Genomic DNA, 14542 nt, shown 5'->3' with positions numbered 1-14542 from the left:
CACACCATGTACTTTTTGGCAAACTTGGATAGTTTCTGCTTGCGAATCTCCTCCGGAACGCTGAATTTGTCCTCTGCGGAGAAGAACAACAGGCCCGGCAGCTGACGAAAGTCCGCTTTGACGTAGGTTTCGTCGTCCATTGCCAGGCAATGCGGCTTCGTCAGCATTTCGGTGTACAGCTTCCGGGCTCGCGTCTTCCCCACCATGTTTTGCCTTTCGTCGCGGTTAGGAGCCTTCTGAACCTTGTATGTACGCAGGCCCTCCCGCTGCTTAGTCCGCTGGACGAATGAACTTGACAAATTCAGCTTATTGGCGACATCCCGGACCGAACTTCTCGGATCACGTCTAAACTGCTTAACTACGCGCTTGTGATCTTTTTCACTGACGGAGCATCCATTTTTGCCGTTCTTCACCTTCCGGTCGATGGTTAGGTTCTCGAAGTATCGTTTTAGTACTCTGCTGACCGTGAATTGGACGATTCCCAGCATCTTACCGATGTCCCGATGTGACAACTCCGGATTCTCGAAATGAGTGCGCAGGATTAATTCACGACGCTCTTTTTCATTCGACGACATTTTTCCAAATTTACGAAAAATTGACAGTGAAGCATGGCCAACGTGATCTATACACTCTTATCTGATTATAAGCGAAAGCTGAAGATATAATTCCTAAAAAATAAATTTCTACAGCGTTTTTTCCGTGATGCAATTTGATGTGACACACCCTTTAGAATGACATGTTTGCGATTTTACTTCGATGATTAGTTTGCTGAATCAAATGCTGGCTCAAAGATGAGGAGGAATACTTGGTTGCTCGGGAATAATGTAGTTTTTGAACATATAGAAATGTAATTTTACGCTAGAGATAAAACATGACTATTATGTTTAATAATCGAAATCTCGCACACTCTTGCACTTAGCTCTGTCTTACTCGTTTCAATAGTAATAAATATTTAGAATCATTTTTTATGAACCGTTTCTACAATTTTGATGAATAATAATAACTTCTATATCTCAGAACAAGCCCGAATTTATCCACCTCACGATCAGTATAATCTGAGCTACTCCCATATGGGATTCTGAAGTTTAATCCTCTTATCCTTCCCATTCTCGTGTAATTTGATACACGGGACATAAGGTTTGATTTAATTATTTAAGCAGAAACTGGTCAGCACTTTTTTAATATTCTTCCATTGAAGGTTTGTCTTCAAAACCGTCTTCATACCGTTCATACCGTTGAAAATATCTGCAACGTAAAAAGTTATTACTATCGTGTTGATTCTGGTCTGGTCCGCCAATTGTGAATGTTTGAATTACAAAAAATTGCTCAGCAGTGTTGGAAAAACTTTACAGTTTATATTTTATATCAACAAATCAATATTATACATAATCAATCATATTTGAGCCAGTGGCCTCCATTGCCATTTTATGATATTGCAACTCTCTCTTAGTCCAATCCTAAAAATAGAAACAAAAAAATTCTGCTCATTTAGGACAATCGGAAGCAGATGTTCGCCATGTTTCAATGGGCCTACGGAAACTACATTTTTAATCCTTAATCACATCCCATAGCGCATTTACCGAATCCAAATAAACAAATCTACGTCCTCTGGATACGTCAGAATTTCGTTCTAAAAAGGCTACCAGGCGGGTAGATTGCTGTTTGTTTATCTTTTGTTTCTTAAACAAGACAAGACAATATTCAAAATGTTAGCAAAAAAGCTAAATAAATACAAATTTAAATTTACTCCATTCCGCGTGACTAGCTTTCACCATCTAAAACACAAGTGACAAATATACCTATACAAGAGGGGGCTTAGGCTCCTGCCTAAGCCCCCTCTTGTATAGTTTTTACGTCAATGATATGGATGATTGTCTAACTAGAAACTGCACGCTGTGACAACTTGCAGACGATGGAGTTATTTCCATCACGGGTACTAATCCCGCCGTTCTGCAAAAATCCTTGCAAGATACCCTGAACAACCTGTTCACGTGGGCTCTCAAGCTGGGTATCGAATTCTCTACGGAGAAAACTGAAATGGTCGTTTTTTCTAGGAAGCACGAGCCCGCCCAATTCCAGCTTCACCTATCCGGCAAAGCGATCAGGCACTCGATGTTTTTCAAATACCTTGGAGTATATTTTGACTCTGAATGTACCTGGGGAATACACATTGCGTATTTGAAACAGAAATGCCAGCAAAGAATCAATTTTCTCCAAACAATAACCGGAACATGGTGGGGCGCCCATCCAGGTGACCTCATTCAGTTGTACAAAACAACGATATTATCTGTGTTAGAATATGGCAGTTTTTGCTTCCGATCAGCTGCCAGGATTCATATTCTCAAGCTGGAGAGAATACAATATCGTTGCTTGCGTATAGCAATGGGGTGTTTGCATTCGACACATACGATGAGTCTCGAAGTCTTGGCAGGAGTACCCCCGCTTACTCTTCGGTTCACAGAATTATCCTACAGATTTCTCATCCGTTGCAAGATCATGAATCCATTGGTGATTGATAACTTCGAAAATCTACTCCAACTGACTCCTCAGTCAAGTTTTATGTCTTTGTACCATGATTTCCTTACCCATGAAGTGCACCCTTCACCGGGCATCTCCAACCGCCGATATTTTCGGCAGAATATGGGAAAGTTAGATCTGATAAAATGTTCTTTACTGACGGTTCATGCATAAACGGGTTCACTGGCTTCGGCATCTTCAATGAAAATTCCAGTGTCTCTCAAAGATCCTTGTTCCGTGTATGTCGCTGAAATGGGTGCGATATACTATGCTCTAGGGATCATTGAAACACTGCCCATCGACCATTATCTTATTTTTTCAGACAGTCTTAGCTCAATAGAGGCAATCCGCTCAATGAAAGTTGATAAACGCTCATCTTATTTCCTAACAAGAATAAGACATCTATTGAGTGTTTTGGTCGAAAAATTATTCAAGATTACCTTAGCATGGGTTCCCTCTCATTGCTCGATTCCGGGGAATGAGAAAGCGGACTCGCTAGCTAAGGTGGGCGCTTCAGAAGGCACACTTTTTGAAAGGCAAATTGCTTATAACGAATTTTTTCACATTCCTCGTCAGGACACACTCGTTAGTTGGCAGCGCATGTGGAGTGAAGATGAGTTCGGTCGCTGATACTGTTTTTCAATTCTTCTCTAGTTCTTTTTCCATAATTTTGATATTCGTCTATAGAAAATCTGAATCACTTTCACTTTTGTCAAATTCCTTGAAACCCATCAGAAGTTTTCTATGAGGATTATGCTTCTGACCGACGCTGCTGACCAGTAATTAAATCAAACCTCATGTCCCGTATATCAAATTACACAAGAATGGGAAGGATAAGAGGATTAAATTTCAGAATCCCATATGGGAGTAGCTCAGATTATGGGCCCTATTCCAGAAAACGAGACGAGCAATTCGTCTCGTCTCGTCTCGGCTTCAGTCACTGTCGAGACGAGCAAAATATCCCATTCCAGTACACGAGTTTCATTGAAATGTTTTATTTGGTAGACTGGAGAGACTTCAGTCAGTTTTTCTCAGGTGTATGGAACGATTATCGCTATTTCACTCTACCTACCGTCATCGCATATCTCACTATCCCTCTGCTGTAAAAGTTCATCATCGACATCACGATATGTCAGATGGTGGTAAATTGGTAATTCGCGATGGTGTCGACGTCTGGTGGCGACTTCAAATTAGGGCCATAATTTGTGTCCCAAACTCGTTAGTGTAATCTCTATCAGATAAGAAGATGCGAAGCCGGTTTTTAAATTGTGAAATTTGAATGAAAATTTACACATCATGTTATTTAATCACTTGGAACACGTATTTCTGACTTTCATTCAACCATATGGCTATACAATTCCAAAATTGTTGCTGAATTTTTTCATTATAATATAAAATTGTCTTCATAAACAATTTTCGTATGAGACTTTTTCACCACCTGCAAACAAAAATGTTTTTAATTTAAACAGAATACTAATTTCATATGGAAAAGCTCATTTTCATTCATAATTTTGATTTTGAAAACGTTCACTCTGACTGAAAATCAGCTGTTCTTTGACGCTCCCCTAAACTAGTAAAAGAAGCTCACCACCGTCAACGCGGATCGCTGTTTTGAAGAAAACAAATACTTCTGACGTGTGAGATGTTGGCACCAAAAACATGGCGGGTGCCATACGGCTGGTTTTTCTCGGTATGATCAGTGATGGCAGATGAGAAGACATGTTTTTGTTTTGAGAAAAACAACAAACAGTTTTAAAATTGATCAATCAATACTCTTTTCTTAGTGCCAAATTATTAAAAAAAACATAACAAAAAGGAAAAAGTTTCATATATCTTTTGGTTTCATTGATATTTTTCCTCGAGCATATGGTTTCATCACTCAGACGTTTTGTTATTATGGATTTATTGGGGGCAATGTTTGTTCACCTATTCAACGATTTATCAAGAAAAGTATTAAATCTTTATATATGTATTTCCAATGTATTGTATTTCAAATAAAGTAGTTGTTTTGAATTACTCATTTTCGTTCAATATGTGAAGACCCTTTTCGTGCCGTGTTAATATATTCAAAACAGCCATCTAGCATCCCTGGATATGAGTTCAATGTTTACATTTGGTTGTGTTGTTTGGAAGAGGCCCATTTGAAAATCTGTAAAATCTTACAATTACTGAATTGAATTTGATGGTTGCAGTTGAAAACATACATTGTTTATGCAATACTAGTTTAGCCGTAAAACAATTTTCGAAGATAAAGGCGGAGCAGAAAAATACCGATACCGATACCGAAAAATACCAATCAACAAGATGAACAAACACATCAAACAAACTAGACGACTCGACTGATTCATTGACGAGCGCGGCCAAACGGTCGTCCAACCAGACGAGCTACTCGTCTGTTTTTAGTCGAGCTCGGCTCCTGGAATATGAAAACAAACGAGACGAGCGCTTGTCTGCTCGGAGTATGGAGTATTATCTCATACGCTGTATTAATTTTACCTACATAACGTTCAAACGCCCAAAATTATGCAACCGACACAACGTTCAAACACCCGACATTATGCAACCAACATGTCTCTTATAAACCAGAATGAACACTTTCACTTCACGGAGTTCATTTTTACACGCACCTGTCCGTGACAATGATGATAGACACAAAAAGATTAAGTGTAAGTGACGTGAAAGCGTACGTTACATGTTCGTGAGCAGGCCCATTATTTACAGTTTAGGAAGTAATAAATACATATTCACATTAAAATAATGAACCATGATTAAATTTTTCGTATAGAGTGAATATCGCTTAATAATTAAGGGTTAGAAATATGAAATTTTTGTGGGTATTTTGAAATAATGTGGAAAGAGTAACTGTTACGAACTAACAAAAGTGAATTAATGTTATGAGTTAATTTTAAATGATTTTGAAAAAATTATTTATCTTGTACTAATGATAAATTGTTGATTTTTTCTAATATCCGATATTCGCCCAGATAGCAAATATTGCCCGGATACCGGATGGTTACCGGATATCCGGATATCTCCAGTCACAATCATTCGAAATCATTCATTTTGACGTAGGACTACGTCTTTCATTTTTATACCGGAGTGTAAAATCAAAGTTTCGAAAACGAAAGCGTTACGCCGGAGACCGAGATTTTGAGCGTCAATAGCTCTTAAACAACTGACCAAAATGGTATGATAAACACTTCATTCGAAAGATAAAATGTCTACGCGGTATATACTTGTTAGTTTTTCATCCAAAAACTTGTTTCAATTGCCTTAAAATTGCTTTCAAAACAGGCTATTGAAATCACCAATCGGTATATAAGCGAGCGCCGCTCGGAAATCCACTCAGTTATAATTGAATAGCGATTGGAGCATGTTGTCGCTGTTCTGGTGAAGCTGACTTCGTTCATTATGAAAGCGCTGGTGCGCTTATTACCTTACCTGACCTGACCTGACCTTATGTTTTCTAACCATATAACACTGCGACCAAATACATTTGTTTTTGTGATTTTTAAATCAAGTGCAATGAACAGGTGGTTATCGAGTTAGCATTAACCACTGTTATCGTTGTTGAAAAATAATCTGCCAGTTCCCCTGGGAATTGAAAAAAAAAACATTCAAGCGAAAGAGTTTATTTTGATGTTTTCTATCCATATAACACTGCGACCAAATACTTTTGGTTTTGTGATTTTTCAATCATGTGCGATCAACGTAAGACCACGTCTTTCGGGATGTTTACCCAACAATTTCTCAAAAGAGAAATGAGTGTTCTGAGAAAGGATGAGCGAACGCAAAAATAGTGTAGACTAATTTGATGCAACAGATATTTTGTCTATTGGAAATGTAATACAAATCATATCACAATACAAGCAATGTATTATGCATTATACAACTTTCGCGTGATTGCTTTTTTTTTTTGCTAAATATTGTGCCTTCAACGTAACGCTCTCGTTTTCGAAGTCCCCCAAATATTCATTTATTCATTCATTCAGAATTGATTCAGATGCAACTAAAAACAAATGATCACTGAATCAACGATAGTCCTACGTCACCCTTGCGGTTATACCACAGATATAACCTACTTCCTGTTTTTTGGCTACATGATCATTTTTTAAACTTCACACCACATACCTTCCTGCCTTACGGAGTCCTTTCAGAGATGGCATACAACGCGGTGCGCTTTTCGCATTCAAAATCGGAACGTGTGTTATCTTTCATTCACAACAATCAACGCTTCGAAACGATTTTGAGCTTGAAAGCCGCATCGGAGAAAACCGCTGTGGATGTCATCGACCTAAGATAGAGTCCAAGTCGGAAGAACTAAACAAACCGGATTACTTACATGCTTTGCCAAAACACATGTCTTCACAAACCAAGAATTTTGTTGAGCCCCAGAAATGTATCTGAGTAATATTTATAATTTATGTATAATCCATCTTGATCGAACATGAATTATACAAAATAGAATCATTTTGTGCACATCAAATATCGAATTTCAATCTCTGACAGCATAGATACGATTTGGCTGAGCCCATTGTTACTGAATTTATCGACAACAAAGATTATATATTTCATTATTTCACGCTATTATACAACAATGCATAATCAGATAAATAATGCGAATCCGAGCTCACCGTCACTTTTCCACGCTTCTAGTCACGGCCGATTGAAATTCTCTGTCGTGAAAAAAAAAACACCTTCCGAAAGGATTGATCCTTTCTTTTGCACTTTTTGACTGACACTTTTCCAGATAATCCGCACATCAAAATTCAAAACAAAAAAACATTACGCGCTGACACTAACACTATTGGATATTTTCCTCTCACAGCAGCTAGTAGGAAGTAAAAAAAACGTCCACTTGCTCTCGAAAACAAGAAATCTTTGGGAAATCCGTACCCCAGCTCAGACGTCGAAATGTACCTTCAAATTGACCTTCCGACCGTTCTCCGGATCAACTTTCACCTTATTCTGCAAATGCGTTCCCACACGGATGCGGAACGGTTCAATCTGATTGAAAGAAAATCACTATTCACTATGAATTTCCGATTGCACACACGAGCAGCCACTGCGAGAAACAAGATTTTCGCTCACTTTGCAGCCATTGTTGATTTTACACACTCTCATCAATCACGCAACGAGAAACGGTTGTGCGTGTGTGCGATCGCGAGAGGATATTTATTTTGTTCGATTCCCGTTTTGCGAAAGATACACAATCAATTCAATGAATGGAGGATTGTACGAACACAGCGAAGTCAGGTACGGTGAGCGAGACATTCTGGCAGGTGAGTTGCGATATTTCAGCAGTTTGACGCAATGTGTCCCATGTGGCGAATCTGATCGGGTGTTTACCAAGGTGTGTATATATCACTAAAAGTATGACCGTGTCGTCAATAAGTGCGCGAGGGAAAACGGTATAAATACACAGAGTACTGTGGAAAGGGATTTGACTGCAAAACGTGGGAAAAATATTTCCATCACCGACACCGAGATTTTGATTTGTTCTCTTGAGCTGAAACATAAAATAAGATAGAGTATATTACAAACCTAGCTTTAACCGTAAAAGACTTACCTTTCAACTTTTCAATGCTCTTATTGCCACCAAAACAATTCCACACACAAAAAGTAAAAAAAATATTGCTGATTGTTTGGTCGAAAGGCCTTTCCCGTAAGTCACGGTACCATATGGTATTTATCGTGGGTGTTTACATGCGAAAAGGTGTTTTGGTGCCCCTGAAGTTATGTAGTGGCAGGCAGGATAGGCCGTTTCAAAAATATTCATATGGATATCGTCGTGCAGTGCTACTTTGGACACTGCAGAAAATATTTTCCACTTTGAGGTTTCATAATGATCTACATATATTCAATGTGAATGTGCATGTGACCTAACTATTTGAATAAACAGAAAATAGATTTGGACGAAAAATCTTTCGCCAGGGAGGAAAACGAGCATAAAGAAATGGAACAGAAATAAGCACACAATGAAATTTTCTATCTCACGTTTTGGCCGAACCAGTATTTCACTTACAAAAGATTATCCTTCTATCCTTCTGCAGAAATATTTTGTTACTTTTTGACTTTAGATTTATGCTACTGGCAACTAAGAGACGAAGGTATCAAAAACCCATGAAACTTTTATTCGAAATATTTAAATTCTTAACTGGTTTCATTAGTTATATCCAGGGTAATGCGTACTCAATCAAAATTTATTTTTCAAGTGCAATTTGCTTCGAAAAAAAATCCTTGCAACTCCATGCTTGTTTCTCCTATAAAAAGACTAAACGTTTTCGTGACACGAGCTTTGTTTATTTACCCTTTGTGGCCGAACTATAATTGAAATAAATGTTGTAAATTGGATAATTTATATTAGTTGTTCAGGAAAAAGTTCAAATAATATAATTCTGATGTTCAGAATCATAAAAACGTAATATTTGGCAAGCAGTAAAATGTAATTACAATTAAGTTCAGAGAAGCTTAGAAGTCAATAATATTTAAATTTCAGTATCTACCAAAATGTTAGCTAGCATTGATGAAAAAATGTAGTTCATTCATTTTATTTAATTCGATTATTTTTGTCTTTCATAACAATACTTTAAGATTTGCACAGTGGCGATATCATAACCAATGAGGTACATCCGAGGTGCGATTATTGCTAGTTGAAAAATAACAATACTTCCACTATGTAGTGGATTATTATAAAAAAGTAACGCTTTTTCCCCTCTTTATTATTGGTTCTCTTTTGAAATTTTGATTGGATTCTTTTTGGCAACCAATTTGATTCTATCCGCATGACCCAGGTTATATCTACAGGGTCATTCAGATTAAACGCTCACGCAACAAATTCGAATAACTTTTACAAAAGTGAACCGATTTTTATTTCTAAAAAACGAAAATAAAGCTAATTTTAGGACATTTTCGATGTGACCACCCCTTTTTTCGATGCAAGTTTGTGATATACCGAATCAAAACAATAAATATTTGGATTTGGTGTTCACCACTGACACCGAATTATGTCAAGTTGTTGTGACAGACCCTATTATTAAGCACGAAATTCACCACTTCGCTATGCAAATCATGATCACTATTGCTACACTGCGCGAAATGGAAGTTGAGAAGTTCAGGAGGCACTTAAATCTCAACTTAATGGACGCGACGTTGGTTAAAGAAGCACTAAGGAGTGTTCCGTGGAATGACATCTTCATATCGTCAGCTGATTTTGAACGTGATGAAGAAAGTTATAGGCAGCACGCCACATCAATGTTTGAGTTTCTTAACTCAATCGATGTTTTTCACTGCGGACTCGATAACTTTCGACTATAGGCTAGGAGGTACGGATCTACAACGAGTAGAGTATGTCCGAGACTTAGGCGTGACGATGGATCAATCCCTCACGTTTAACCTCCACCTAGAACGAATAGTCAAGGAAGCGCTGCAACTATTTGCTCTCACTCGTCGTTTTGGGCAAGAATTCACTGACCCGCATGTAATTCTGAAGATCTACACCAGCCTTGTACGGTCTAAACTCGACTTTGCGAGTGTAGTGTGGCGACCGCAATACGATCTGCATATCCAAAGATTAGAAAATGTCCAGAAAAAGTTCCTGAAGTTTGCGCTGAGGAATTTAGGATGGAGAGGAGAACACCTGCCAGTATACGAAGATCTCTGCTGTTTAGTGGACATGGATACTATCAAAAGTAGACACAGAATCGCAGATATGACTTTCTTCTGTAAACTATTGAGCGGACGGATAAGAAGCCCGTGTCTCTACGAACGGATAAATTTTAACACCAGCCCCATTTCTCTTCGTCGAAGAATTTTTGATCCACCTCTGAGGTCCAGAAATTACACCCAACACGAACCTACAACTCGATTCATGCGTGAGTTTAACATGCTGCAAGAAGTGATTTCCATAGATATGACAACAGAAGAAATTCGAAGAAGACTACGATTATTTTTAAGAGGTAAACTAAATGTATAAGTGATGATGTGTTTTATTTCTGTTTTCATGTTTAGTTTTTAAGAAAGATAACGGGCTTGCAGCCTATAATCTAATCTAATAAACATTTTTTTTTTCAACGTGTTTTAAACGGTGAATAAAATTCTTCATGCACAACTCTAACAGTACGACTTCGATGCTGTTGAAAATTCGAGTTATTTCTTCTTTAAGTTCTTTCAAATTTGTGGCTTATTAACATAGCAACGATCCTTCACGTACCCCCAGAAGAGGTAATCAACGACGAAAAATGTTGAAATTCTCACCATAAGAGAACAACGTTTCATTAAGGCTTCGGTTGCTTGAGTAATACGGTTTCACTAAAAATACACGTTCTTGTAAATTCTGCATCTTGGCACTAAAAACCTTCCGATCAGACTGAACGAGTAGGCGAATATTATCGTCCCGAAATGGGAAATGCAGTGTTACCATCGACGGAGCGAAAAAAAATTATAACGAGCTATTCGATTATTTTGCGTGAGCGTTCAATCTGAAAGACCATGTAACTACTACGATTTGAAGCGTTTTTTCATTAAATTGTTGATACAGCACAGATTGAATTAAAAAAAAACTTTGGAAAATGAGAAAAACAAAGCATGAAAACCGAAGTATGCTCAATTAAATTTTACACAACGTTTTACACACGTTTATGTAATTATAAATTATTTTAATGGAAGAAAAATGTTCAAATAATATAATTATAGTATTCCGAATAATAAAAACCTAACATATGGCGAGACGGTAAATTGAATTGTAATTATGTTTAGAACATCTGAATAATAATGAAATTACAGCACTTGCCAGAATGTCAGTTGAGCCCTTATGATTTTGACCGCTGTCATGAAACGATGAAACATATAATTCGTTCATTTTTATCAATCCGATTATTTCTTAGAGGCGAATGAACCGCAAAGCTTAAGGCCTTTCAAAAACTAAGAAGCAAGCAAAACTATGTTTGCCTTTAATAACAATACATTCTCTCTGTAGTGCAATTTGAATTAATCCGCATGGCCCTGCTTAGGGGAAATGTGGTTGAAATGAACACTCTAAGAAACATGTCCATTTACTGCGTCCATATACCACTACAATGTCCGTTTTTTGGAAAATATTATAGCTCAACTAATTGTTGTTTAAGATATCAAACGGTTTTAATTATAAGAAATAGAAATAGTAGATATTTCATCGGACGAAAAAAGCTGTAAAATCGAACATTCTTCTAGTGTGTTGTTAGAATGATCACCTGGTGGTAGTAAAATTAACACCTGTACATATCATGCTAAATTTGTTAGATTTATACGATGTTTCATGTCCAAATTCGTTTGAATCATTATTGAGTAAGTAGGAAGTCGGATCCTAAACTCGATGTTTATAAAAATGTCCAATTACTCGTGTCGCATTACAGATGTCGGATTAGATGTAGCTTACTGTATATATATAAATGAAATAAACTGGGCCTACCCACCTATAGTAGTAATTAGAATTTTTTCAAACATACAAAAACGTAGTAAGAAACGCATAACACTTCTCATATTGAGGTTGGTTTTGATTGGGGTGGCATAATTTTCCAGGGCCAAAAGCCACAAAAGCAATCTTTCCAAGAGCAAAATGTGATATGGTATATGAGCTTTAGAAAACATAACATTGCAAGTAGTTATCCAGTGGTGGCTCATTTTGCCCCAAACAACAAAGTAATTTCGAATTCGAATTAATCGCTGAAATCAAACAAAATATTTGTTTATCTCTCATTGAAAATGTGAACAATTGTCCAAACTGATAATTTGTCGAAGATAGCAGGTCAAATAATTTAAGTTTCATGGGAAATATCTAAATAAGATGCGCGCGAATTACATCCGAATGACAACCGTGAGAGAAATTTCTGTTTCATTCATTATTTTCTACATTTCACAGGTTTATGCATAACAGCGTGTCTTAAATGGCTTCATATGTTTTAAAAATAGCATAATCAAGAAGTATCAATTGATTTTCAGTTAAATTCGAAATTTGAGCACCGATTCATTTTACCAACCCTGTTCATTTTGACCGCATTTCTCCTACAACGCCTCAGATTTTAACAACCAACTTTGTGTGACGTTTTCTTCCAGTCCTCAAAGTCATCCAAACTGCGCCACATGGGTATGTTATTTACTTGCTGTCATCTTCCAGATGAAGGAATCTAGGATCGTGTTTTCGTCGATGTTCTTATCACCGCATTGCCGTCCGGTTGCATGAGACGTGAATTTCAGTAAATAAAATCACTGCTTCGTAGGAAGGAAAATCATAAACAATAAAAAAAATGTTCCGAATGCAACTTCCCCCGACCGATGCTGCCGAAGAAAAGCGCAAAATACGCAAAGAAGTGAACCAGACCATATTTGCCTTTGTCGCGTTGTGCGTCGCCATCCGAATTGGTAATTTTACAATGAAATATAAATGATTCTCTTGAAACCTTTTATATATTTATTCATATTTCAGCTCCTCTTTTACTCAATCGATCTGGTGTATAGGAATATTCTAAAAAACAATTAATAATAAAAACTATGCAATTTTAATCTAACGACGTGCTCAATTTATTTTGAAATGTTCAAAATCCACTATCAACCGAAATAATTCTGGGATTCTTTCCTTCGACGCCTGCTTTTTCATGTATTTTTCAGTTTCATGTGTGTATTCGGGCTGCTCACCCTCTATCAAGGAGAATAAAGTTTCATCGTTTCAAAATTCCAGCGTCTCAAATAAGCTTTGATTTTCTTTGAAGAGTTGATTTTCTTTCGACCAAAATTCCATGTGTACCATCAGCCAGAGTACAGTCCAATTTAACGTATGGCAAGGCCTCACATCCTATTGTAGAAAAACGTGTTGATCAGAAGAAAAGTTGGGCTATACCCAGAGAATCACGTGGCCCTTAAAAATTCTAATACAAATTTTATGTATTAATTTTAACGCCATCCGAATTGAATTATATGCAAGGTTATATACACTCCCTTTTGTTTTCGCCGTGAGGTGACGTTCGTGATCAGGCCCGACAATAAAAACAGAAGGAATTTTCAAACCTTTTCTTCTGTAGGAGCCTTGAGCCACTGCGATCATTAGCTTGATCTATTGTAGTGATTTCAAACCATCAGATTACACTAAGCCAAACATAAATATTATAGAAGAATGTTCCATTTGAGTGCACTTTCTCTTGGGCATCTTCAATTTTTTTAAATAGTGTGAAACGATCTCTGCGACTAACCCACAATCAATGCTGAAAACTTTTACATCTGGGCAAAGATGATCGTTCTCTTCTTTTCCAGCAAGGACAACAACTTCTTCAATTCACTCTCAAGTCACTCTCAACTCCTTTCTTCCTATTTTGCTATTGACGAATTTACGTTAGATTTACAACCAGATGGAGCAGCGAGTAAAATGAGGATGTTTTGTTTTTTGACGTAGGACTACGTCTAACCGGAAGATATAGGGGGTGAAATGGAAATCTAGGCACTGAACAAGTAGGAAAAAATGCAAGATTTGGAACGCTTATAACTCGAGCATTTCTCAATAGATCGCAAAGGTTTTTGCATCAATTGATAGGAAATATATCTACGCATCTATCATAACGAATAACATTCCATTTTTCTTGAGATAAATAATTGAATAATTGTGAAATATCAAGCATTGTCCAAATGCACTATGTGCCCATTTTTGATTGGTCCATTTTGTGCTCCTCAAATCGTACCGACCAAAACGGGCAACCAGAGCAGCAGCGAAATAGAATGAAGCACGATTGAAAAGGAAAAAGAAAAAAATGAACGAAACATTGGTCGCAGTCTCACACATGCGTAATACTCGAGCCGGCCAGTCAGCTTAAAAATCCCCGCTCCGCTGCCGTAACGATCATTCTTTGTGTGGACACCGACTGGACAACATCGTTGCTGGACGAGCTGGACGGCGAGGGATCGAGTGCCTTTCTCAAGGCAAGAGGGTGGAGGTGGTAGCGCTGGAGTAGAGTAATAGAGTAGAGTAGAGTTTTCAAAGGGCCTTTCTCAAGGCTAGAGA

The 14542-nt window shown here is 37.5% G+C and overlaps 1 protein-coding gene, 1 long non-coding RNA gene and 1 pseudogene across 5 annotated transcripts in view; 2 read left to right on the top strand and 1 right to left on the bottom strand.

Moving 5' to 3' along the window:
• The window catches only part of LOC129765200 (MOB kinase activator-like 2), a 409346-nt gene extending 401749 nt beyond the window's left edge, over window positions 1-7597 (bottom strand). For 2 of the 4 annotated variants that reach the window (XM_055765220.1, XM_055765221.1), the window contains exon 1: window positions 7152-7597. The gene's annotated coding sequence lies outside the window, so the exon portion shown is untranslated. The remainder of the gene's footprint in view (window positions 1-7151) is intronic. The other 2 variants (XM_055765222.1, XM_055765230.1) reach the window with 2 other exon arrangements.
• Window positions 7598-9109: 1512 nt separating this feature from the next.
• On the top strand, window positions 9110-9227 carry LOC129772101 (U4 spliceosomal RNA; annotated as a pseudogene).
• Window positions 9228-12775: 3548 nt separating this feature from the next.
• LOC129769912 (uncharacterized) lies at window positions 12776-13061 on the top strand. Its single transcript, XR_008741996.1, has 2 exons — window positions 12776-12915; window positions 12980-13061. It is a non-coding gene; the product is annotated as an uncharacterized LOC129769912 (long non-coding RNA).
• The last annotated feature ends 1481 nt before the right edge of the window (window positions 13062-14542 follow it).

This window comes from Toxorhynchites rutilus, chromosome 2 (genome assembly GCF_029784135.1).
Source record: "Toxorhynchites rutilus septentrionalis strain SRP chromosome 2, ASM2978413v1, whole genome shotgun sequence".
NCBI lineage: Eukaryota > Metazoa > Arthropoda > Insecta > Diptera > Culicidae > Toxorhynchites > Toxorhynchites rutilus.
The sequence above is the reverse complement of the archived record's forward strand: the minus strand, read 5'-3'. Positions and strand labels throughout refer to the sequence as shown.